Source organism: Pongo pygmaeus, chromosome 18 (assembly GCF_028885625.2).
Source record: "Pongo pygmaeus isolate AG05252 chromosome 18, NHGRI_mPonPyg2-v2.0_pri, whole genome shotgun sequence".
NCBI lineage: Eukaryota > Metazoa > Chordata > Mammalia > Primates > Hominidae > Pongo > Pongo pygmaeus.
Window position 1 is genome coordinate 96,116 of NC_072391.2, and position 9,696 is coordinate 105,811.

A 9,696-nucleotide genomic window follows, 5' to 3' on the forward strand; every position below is an offset into this window, starting at 1 on the left:
TTTTCCCTGACACGTCGGAGGCAGGTGGGCATTCCCAGGGAACCTGGGGTAGAACCTGTACATCTGCCCACCCCCAGGCTATGCTGCCTTCATCTTATCTGTGTGGTGGGGGTGGGGGTGGGAAGTATCAAGAGACCATCACACAGGCCATGGACAAGTTCTGCAAGAGCCAGGGAGAAGAGCCCTGTCCGTGCATGTTGCCCAGCACCCAGCTCACACACACATCTCTCATCTGACAGCTTCCCCAAAGCAGGCTTTTGAAGTCCAGGCTCCCCGAGAAGCCTGGGGAGGAGACTGCCAGGCTGAAGGGCCTGTCCCCAAAGGTGCCACCCTCACCAGGCTCATCCTGCCAATCTTGGGTTATTTTTGCCTGAAGTTTTGGAGTGGGGGACAGGGAGACAGCAGACGGTACGCATCACCCACCTTTCCGGAGAGCATCAGCCCTCCAGATTGGGGCAGGTCAGACCTCCACTCAGGCGTTTTTCCTCACTGGTTCCCAGTTGGGGGAAGCAGCATTTGTGAGCACCTGCCTGTCTCCCCAGGTCCTGCTCAGAAACTCCATCTGTGCCTTTGGAGAGACTGCCCTGAGCACACAGGCCCAGCAACCACATCTATGGCCCCCAGGACGTAGTCACCTTCTACATAGGGTTCAGTGCATGTTAGCAGACACTGGGCTCGATTACTGCCTAGTCCCTGCCAGATATCCCATGCCCACCTCATTAAGAGAATGAGGCCACACAAACACACCCAGGCCGTCATGGTGATGGAGTGGCTGGGGTCCCACTTGCCCAGCCTTCATTGCTGGTTCAGATTCCGCTGTCTGACCACATTCCTACCCCGAGATGGGACTTTGGGGGACATTGTCCACCAGGGTCGCTGACCCCTTTTAAAGTTCCAGACACGTGGCCAACTGGTCCCCTAGAAGTTTGGTACATAGGATAAGCCAAAGCTTGCCTTCAGGAACAGGCTTTCCACCACATCGCTGCCCAAGGCCCAGGGCATCCCCAAGTTCATGTGAAGCCTGCCTGCCATGTCCACAGCCCACACCGTCCCCTCCTGGAGCCACTGGAACGCTTGTTCCTGGGCATGTAATAAACCCAGACAACTTCAGCCTTGCAGGACAACTGTGTGCATCCGGCAGCAGTAGCCAGAGGGCCCACAGAAAAAAGTCCGAGGTGAAACCAGATGCTATGAGAGTACTTTATTAGTCTAAACCACATACTATAAAAATGCTTTAAAAAGCAGCAGGAGAAGATGTGAAGACACAAACGAACAAGTGCATAGTGACACACGGCTGTCAGAACACAGTAAGGAATCCACACTGCTTCCCCTCTTTACCTAGGAAGGGAGAGGTTCTAGGCCACCTCCTCTTCAGCACACTCATCTTCCTCCTCAGCCGTGGCATCCTGATATTGCTGATATTCAGACACCAGGTCGTTCATGTTGCTCTCGGCCTCGGTAAATTCCATCTCATCCATGCCCTCGCCCGTGTACCAGTGGAGGAAGGCCTTGCGCCTGAGCATTGCTGTAAACTGCTCTGAGACACGCCTGAAGAGTTCCTGGATGGCTGTGTTATTCCCAATGAAGGTGGCCGACATTTTCAGCCCCGGGGTGGGATGTCACAGACGGCTGTTTTTACGTTGTTGGGGAGCCAGTCAGCAAAGTAGCTGCTGTTCTTATCTTGAATGTTGAACATCTGTTCATCCACCTCCCTCATGGGCTGCGACCCCTGAAAATGGGGCCGCCGTCAGGTACCGGCCGTGGCGGGGGTCGCAGGCCGCTATCATGTTTTTAGCATCAAACATCTGCCGGGTGAGCTCAGCCACGGTCAAGGCCCGGTACTGCTGGCTGCCCCGGCTGGTCAGTGGGGCGAAGCCGGGCATGAAGAAGTGCAGCCGGGGAAACGGGACCATGTTCACGGCCAGCTTCCGCAGGTCGGCATTCAGCTGGCCTGGGAAGCGCAGGCACGTGGTGACCCCACTCATGGTCGCAGACACCAGGTGGTTCAGGTCACCACAGGTGGGTGTGGGCAGCTTTAGGGTCCTGGAACATATGTCATACAGCGCTTCGTTATCTACGCAGAAGGTCTCATCCGCGTTTTCTATGAGCTGGTGGACTGAGAGGGTGGCGTTGTAGGGCTCCACCACGGTGTCCGACACTTTGGGCGAGGGCAGGATGCTGAATGTGTTTATGATCCTGTCTGGGTACTCCTCCCGGATCTTACTGAGCAGAAGGGTACCCATCCCAGACCCAGTCCCCCCACCCAGGGAGTGGGTCAGCTGGAAACCCTGCAGGCAGTCACAGCTCTCAGCCTCCTTTGTGACAACGTCCATCACTGACTCCATCAGCTCCGCGCCTTCTGTGTAGTGTCCCTTGGCCCAGTTGTTTCCGGCCCCACACTGACCTGTTAGACAATACAGCCGCTCACTCGATGGCCAGGTGTACGGTCATCAATGGTCACCACCATAATGCAAAAAGGGCCAAGTATCACGTGTGAGGTGAGAGCACCATTCGCCCTGCAGGTGGAGCAAATGAAGCCCCCTCCCCCAGAGTTACAGGACAGCAGCTTCCCCTGTTAGAAATTAAGACAGGAGTCAAACCTGAGACGGGCTAACAGACCTCGCTGCAGGTGGCTCCTGCCCATTTTCAGGGAAGGCAGTAGCCACAGCCCCAGCTCAGCTCCCGGCAGGGACATCAGTAGCTCCTCACCTTGAGGACACACCCGGGCCTTCCTCCCAAAGCCCGTTTAGGAGAGGCACATTGAGCGACTCGACTAGGAAGATAGGAGGGCCCTAGCTCCACAGTTCCCACAGGATGAGCTTGGGGGCATTCCTAGATTTTGGGCTGCCCTGGCTAAGGAGCCGCACCCCAGTCCTCGCCCGCAGCTCACCGAGGATGAAGTTATCTGGCCTGAAGACCTGCCCGAAGGGCCCTGAGCGCACAGAGTCCACAGTGCCCGGCTCCAGATCCACGAGCACAGCGCGGGGCACGTACCTGCCACCTGAGTGGGGCGGGAGCGCATGAGCGAGGGGAGGGCCGCGTTCCCAGGAGGGCGGTGGGGGAAGAACGGGGGTCTCACCGCTGGCCTCGTTGTAGTACACGTTGATGCGCTCCAGCTGCAAGTCGCTGTCCCCGTGGCAGGTGCCAGCGGAGTCGATGGCGTGCTCATCAGAGATCACCTCCCAGAACCGCCAGAGACGGGAGGGGCCCGACAGGCCAAGGCTGAGTCACGGAAGCGCCGCAGCCCCCCTCTCCCACCCCGACCCTCATCCGCACCCCCATCCCTAGGCCGCCATGTCCCTGGGGTCCACCCGGGCCGCCTCGCCAGCCGCCCAGTTCCACCGCGTCCCCGACAGGGAGCCCAAGGGCCGCAATGCAGGGACTCCGCCCCCGCCACTGCCAACATCTTCCCCGGCCCCCGGCAGGCCCGGGCTGGGCCCTCAGAGCCCCGGCTGCCAACCTTGGCGCCGATCTGGTTCCCGCACTGCCCGGCCTGCGTGAGCACAAGCTCCCTCATGGCCAAGGCGGGATCAGGGCGGCAGCAGAAGTGCGAGAAGGAGGAGCAAACGCGCAGCGACCCAGCCCGCCCTCCGCCAACGCTTAAATAGCCCCGCACCCACCTCCCCCAGCCTCGGATTCGGCTCCCAGAATAAGCAGCAGCTTTATTTCCACACAGGTGCACCCACCTGTGAATCCCTTGGCGTTGAACGTCTGTTGGAGAGCTCAGGTGTCCTTGCATGGTCCTTTCCACGTTGGGGAAAGCTGCTCAGCTGGAGAACTTCCTCCCGCGTCTTTAGTAAGACTAGATCCCTAGCTAAGCTGAAACTGAATTTTCCTCCCATGTGGGAGGGGAAGACTCTTGTTTCCGTATTCACAGAGTGCCTTTGCACCTGTCCTAGATTGATGACATATTTTTGTAATGGATGCGTCCTTTCATCTATTAGGAGACCTGTGGTTAGGAAAGGCCTTCCATATGTTAACAGGACTTAATTATACGTTTTACTTTGGAGCAGTTCAAACCCGCAGTAAGCTATGGGTGTCAGAGATAGTCAGGCCTCTGATCTAGCTAGAGTCTTCTTTAGAGTAGGATTAGCCCTTTCACCTTTCCAGAGGACTGCGGTCTCCACACAGAGTGAAGGTAATATTGGATTCTTAAAGCTGAGGATAGGTGTTGGGGTACGCCTGCTGTGAAAGATGGGCCATTGTCACTTTGCAGGCTTTTAGATTACCCTCCTCAGAAAAAACTGAGGAGTTATTTCTTCTGGTAAACGTTTTCAGATGGGGTGGGGAATGCCTCGATCTAACCAGTGAAGCTATCAGTAAGCATTAGCAAATATTTGAATCTCCTGCAGAAAGGCATGGGGTACATTAGAGTTGCCAGTTCTCACCTGGATAGGTTCCTCAACTTTGGACAGGTTTAACTGGAGAAGGAGAAAATTGCTGGCCGTTTGGGTCGTGTCAGGCACAGAGCTCACAGTGCTGAGTCACCTGTTTTAGTGTCTTGAAAAGATTTACCCCATAAACAAATGAGACATTAACAGAAACAAGGAATCCCTTCTAGGGTGAAAAGAACCATGAAAGTGCTGAGTTATCTTCCTGTGATTGGTACTTGGCATTAGTAATTTATTACCATCATTCAGCCAGCCCAAGGGGCCCTGGACTGAAATGCAATCCCTGGCACATTTTTGTTCTTCTTCAGAGTGTTCTGGCCCAGTACTATGTATGCTGACCAGCACGTCCATAAGCTTCACTGGCCCTTTCAGTGCAGGGGCCTTGGCCGTGGCATCTACAAGGGCATTTCCTTTTACACGGTCAGTCTCTCTTTTGATGTCCTCTGCAATTAATTATAGTCCCTTTTTGGCAGCAAAGCAGCACTCTAACAAGCTCAAAATCTGAATGATATATGGAAAAGCCCTTTGGGGTCAGGAGTCCCTACCCATTCCAAATTGCAGCATAAGCATGAAGCACTAAAAAATCATACTTGGAATCAGTGTAAATGTTAACTTTTAAATCCTTTCCAACTGCAGGGGCCTAGTAAGTTCAATTAACTCAGCTTTTTGAGCTGAGGTCGAGGCCAGCAAGGCCTTGATTCTCTTGTGCTGACTACTAATAGCATATCTAGCCCTCCTGTTTTCCTGATGCATAAAACAACTTGCATCTGTTAACCACTCTGCCTTGGGATGGTCAAGGGGCTCATCTCTCTGAAGTCTGGCCTGCTAGAATAAATTCGTTTCATAACCTGTGTCATGCTTTTGCTGTGTCCCCAGTCAAATCTTACCTTAAATTGTAGCTCCCATAATTCCTATATATCGTGGGAGGGACCCAGTGGGAGGTAATCGAATCAGGGGATGGGTCTTTCCCATGCTGTTCTCGTGACAGTGAATAAGCCTCATGAGATCTGATGGTTTATTTATTTATTTATTTTTGAGACAGAGTCTTGCTCTGTTGCTCAGGTTGGAGTGCATTATCATGATCTTGGCTCACTGCAACCTCTGATTCCTGGGTTCAAGCGATTCCTGTCTCAGCCTCCCGAGTAGCTGGGATTACAGGCACCCGCCATCATGCCTGTCTAATTTTTGTACTTTCAGTATAGACGGGGTTTCACCATGTTGGCCAGGCTGGCCTCGATCTCCTCACCTCAGGTCATCCACTGCTTTGGATTCCCAAAGTGCTGGGATTACAGCTGATGGTTTTATAAAGGGGAGTTTCCCTACACAAGCTCTTTTGCCTGCTGCCATGTAAGAGATGTGACTTGGTTCCTCACTTGCCTTCTGCCATGAGCGTGACGCCTCCCCAACTATGTGCAACTGTGAGTCAATCAAACCTCTTTTCTTTACAAATTACCCAGCCTCAGATAGGTCTTTATTAGCAGCACGATAACAGACTAATACAACCTGTATGCCAGAAAGGCTGGGAGCACCTGTGGACTCTGACAGATAAGTAGCTGGGTTTATGGTTTCGCAGGCTTTAAGGGTTATATCTGGAGTGTCTAGCAATAAGGCCTGACGCTTTCATAAATATTCTCCTATTATCCACTGCTGCCCTTTAGCTTCTAGGACCACCTTCCCTTTGTGTGGGGTCAAAAACCTGTAGATGCTCTTCTAATGTTAGTTTATTAGCTTTGCCAACTAGAAAAGTGGTAGTGGCAATAGCTCTAAGACATCAAGGCTAAAAGTCAGAGGATCACTGAGGAAAGTAAAAGCTAAACTGTTTGGGGCCTCTTTCCTGGGGCAACCTCCAGGCTACTACAAAACGGAGGCGGTGAGCAGAAAGGCAACAATATGCAGAGCACTCAGGTGAAGGACAAAGAGCACAAGGTGGACAGTCCAAAAAGAGACAGTGGCAAACATCTTGTTTAGCCAAATCCATTCTTCTCAATATTCCCCAGGGCCTCTAACCCTGTGGGCTTGGCCTCTACTCTGAGTATGACACCCCCAGGTCTCTAACTTTGGGCTGAGTCTCTCATCCTAATATTATACCCTAGGGCCTCTCACTTAAGTAATAGTGGATAATCATTCTTGCCAACCTGAATGGCTTCACGACTCTAAAAGACAGCCCACTTGCCAGCTGATTGATTCTGTGTGGATTGTTTTCCTTGGAGTGGGGGTCTTGTCTTGGTGTCCCTTCATGGTGTTGCTGAAAGATGTTGCTGGAAAAGAGGGTCCTGATACAGACCACAAAGTAGGATTCTTAGATCTTGTGCAGGAAAAAATTTGAGGTGAGTCAGAGAGCAAAGTGAAAGAAGCAAGTTTACTAGAAATGACTCCATTAGAGTTGGACATCCTCAGAAAGCAAGAGCAGGAATGCATTGTCTTTTGTTAGTGTCTCTACTCTATAAAGAGAAAGATTTATAATTAAACTTGGAAGGTGAAGATGTACTCACTAAAGTCGGGGCTATTGGTTTTAACAACGACCATTAACCCGTTGAACTAAGCTAGCTCATTAATATTATCTTTAAGAAAAAATGCTGCACTCCTAGGACATTTACACATTTTTCAGGCTTGGTGGAAGATGTCTTGTATGGCCATAAATATTCTGCAGTTGTAATTTGTGGCCAGTAAAAAAATGTGGCTATTTTCAGACTATAGGTATTAACCTTCTAGATGCCTTGTGAGTACCTAGCTACTCATATTAAGACAGAGTATTCTAGTCATGTTTATTAAACTAGAAGCTTGGTAACCATGAGTTCCTCTAACACAGCAAGTCTACTCCTCAAGGAGAAAATGTATTTCTCAGGAATTTTGTGCATTTTGTTTGATGGCATTTGGTATGTTTACCAAAATGGCAGAAAAGAGTGAAATTAGTCCTCAAAGATTTCTCAAGATTGGATATAAAGTAAACAAAATGATTATAGTTAATATGCAAGTTGACACAGTTGATATGCAAAAGAAATTTTGTTTGAAACACAATGAGATTTTTATTTTATTATTATCATTTTGAGACAGAGTCTTGGTCTGTTGCCCAGGCTGGAGTGCAGTGCACCATCTTGCCTCACTGAAACCTCTGCCTCCCAGGTTCAAGTGATTCTCCTGCCTCAGCCTCCCAAATAGCTGGGATTACAGGTATGAATCACCACACCCAGATAATTTTTGTATCTTTAGTAGAAATGGGGTTTCACTCTGTTGCCCAGGCTGGTCTCAAACCCCTGACACCTTGGCCTACCAAATTGCTGGGATTACAGGCATGAGCCACTGCTCCCAGACACAATGAGGTTTTTAAATAATTCTGATTTCCTGCTGTTGAGCAGGGAGCTGAGCAAATTCAACAGATCATGGGCCTAAAGTAGGAGAAGACTGAGGACAAACTCTAGAACACATGTGATTAAATTAATTACAATGGAAACCAAATCAAATTTAATAAGGCCATACCTCTTAGTTTCAAGGTGTTTCCCCTCATTTTGAAATGTGGTGTTATTCAGTGGGAAAGAAAACTAGTGTTTATCTCCAGAGTAAAGAACAGGGTTCCCTGCAGGGACTGACTGACTGAGAGCTATGGCTCAGGATTAAAAATTCTTCTTTTTTCCACTTATAAACTAAAAATAAATTTCTAAGCCTCTATTGACTAAATGGACCCCTCTTCTTAGATAAGGATGTTCCAAAGTTAACCTGAAAAGCTAGTTCAAGCCCTGGGTCACACCTGCCTCATTAGACTCTCCTCCCTTTGGTTTTAATTTTAATTTTAAATTTATTTTTGTGGGTACATAGTTGATGTATATATTTATGGGGGTATATGACATACTTTGATACAGGCATGTAATGAGTAATACATAATAAAAAACAGGGTATCCGTCCCCTCAAGCACTTATAGCTTGTGTTATAAACAATCCAATTATACTATTTTAGTTTTTATAAAATGTATAATTAAATTACTTTTTATCATAATCACCCTGTTGTGCTATCAAATACTGTCTTACTCATTCTTTCTAACAATTTTTTGTACCCATTTCGCATCCCCACTAACTCCCTGTTCCCCCACTGCCCTTCCCAGCCTCTGGGAACCACCCTTATACTCTCTATGACATCAATTGTTTCAAATTTTAGCCCCCACAAATAAGTGAGAACATGTGACATTTCTCTTTCTGTGCCTGACTTATCTCACTTAACATAAAGACTTTCAGTTCCATTTCTGTTACTGTAAATGACAGACTCTCATTCTTTCTTATAGCTGAATAGTACTCCACTGTGTATATGTACCACATTTTCTCTATCGAGTCATCTGTTGATGGACATTTAGATTTCTTCCAAATCTTTGCTATTAGCAACATTTGTTTTCGACTGACTTCTGGATAACAGCCACGTTAACTGAGGTGAAATGATATCTGATTTTGGGTTTGATTTGCATTTCTATGATGATCAGTAATGTGGAGCACCTTTTCATTTGCCTGTTTGCCATTTGTATGTCTTCTTTTCATAAATGTCCATTTAAATTTTTGTCCACTCTTTAACTGATTATATTTTTTTCTATAGAATGTTTTGAACTCAATATCTTGTAGTGTATTAGTCTGTTTCTGCACTGTTATAAAAAAACTAAGACTGGGTTATTTATCTATTTATGTATTGAGATGAAGTCTTGCTCTGTTGCCCAGGCTGGAGTGCACTGGTATGATCTCAGTTCACTGCAACCTCCACCTCCTAGGTTCAAGGAATTCTCTGCCTCAGCCTCTTGAGTAGCTGGGATTACAGGCACCTGACACCATGCCCAGCTAAGTTTTGTATTTTTAGTAGAGACGGGGTTTCACCACCTTGGCCAGGCTGGTCTTGAACTCCTGACTTCGTGATCCACCCCCTGCAGCCTCCCAAAGTGCTGGGATTACAGGCATGAGCCACTGCGCCTGGCGAGACTGGGTAATTTACAAAGGAAATAGGTTTAACTGAGTCACAGTTCCACATAGCTGGGGAGGCCTCAGGAAACTTACAATCATGGCAGACGGGGAAGCAGGCACCTCTTCCACGACAGCAGGTGAGAGAACATGTATGTGAAGCAAAGAGGGAAGAGCCCCTTATAAAACCATCAGATCTCATGAGAACTCACTCATTATCAGAAGAACAGCCTGGGGGAAACCACCTCCATGATCCAATCACCTTCTACGAGGTCTCTCCCTCAACACCTGGGGATTATAATTCAATATGAGATTTGGGTGGGGACACAAAGTCTAACCATATCATATAGCTATTAATTGCTTTTCAGATGGGTAAT

General features: G+C 48.6%; 1 pseudogene; it reads right to left on the minus strand.

The window, feature by feature from the left end:
- Positions 1-1,295: 1,295 nt before the first annotated feature.
- Positions 1,296-3,517, minus strand: LOC129023127 (tubulin beta-8 chain-like; annotated as a pseudogene).
- Between the last annotated feature and the right edge of the window lie 6,179 nt (positions 3,518-9,696).